The following is a 769-nucleotide window of genomic DNA, read 5'->3' as shown; positions in this document are numbered from 1 at the left end:
TTAAAAATAATCCGAATCTTGATATTGAACATAGTTATAACACTGTAATGATTTATCTTTCTCTAATGGCTGTTTTCGAATGTAATTGGAAAATTAGTTTTTTAAAGTCTATTCAAGAAGGAAACAATTTATTGTATATTTTATAGAAGCATTGAGCTTTGAGGATACATTTCATGCAACAAATGAAACGCTAAAGAACAACAGTTCAATAAACAATCAGCCTGGTACTTCTGAAAAAGCTCAATCATGGACCCCTTGAGATTCAACAAAACTGTTAAGAACAACAGAAAAACATAAAAAATTAGCCAGTAAGAGATAAATACCTAAATATTATCACCACCTGCGTAAATATAATTTTTTTTTATTTGTAGCGAATTAAAAAAAAAACCATAGTCAGACATCAACTAGTGAAAAATTCACTATATTAGCTGAAAAAAAACAAGAATTGGTTGAACTTGTAGAAAATATGACATTCCTAAAGACAAAACATGCACTTGAGCTTCAGTCATTAGAACTTGACATTGCTATAAAAAAACAGAAATTAAATAGAAATGACTTCTAGGTTTTTGTATTAAAATGTTTTACACTAAGCTTGTTTATTATTATTATTTTTATTTTAGAAATGTATGTTATATATTGTTATATGTACAACAAACTTTATTCTTTATTAAAAATATTTATTTTGTTTGTATTGTTTTTTGTTTTAATAATACTGTTAGAAGTTATTATTTTCTATTTTATAAATGTTTAAATGTGTTAAATGATTAAC

Source organism: Acyrthosiphon pisum, chromosome X (assembly GCF_005508785.2).
Source record: "Acyrthosiphon pisum isolate AL4f chromosome X, pea_aphid_22Mar2018_4r6ur, whole genome shotgun sequence".
Taxonomy (NCBI): Eukaryota; Metazoa; Arthropoda; class Insecta; order Hemiptera; family Aphididae; genus Acyrthosiphon; species Acyrthosiphon pisum.
Note: the sequence above shows the minus strand (reverse complement) of the source record.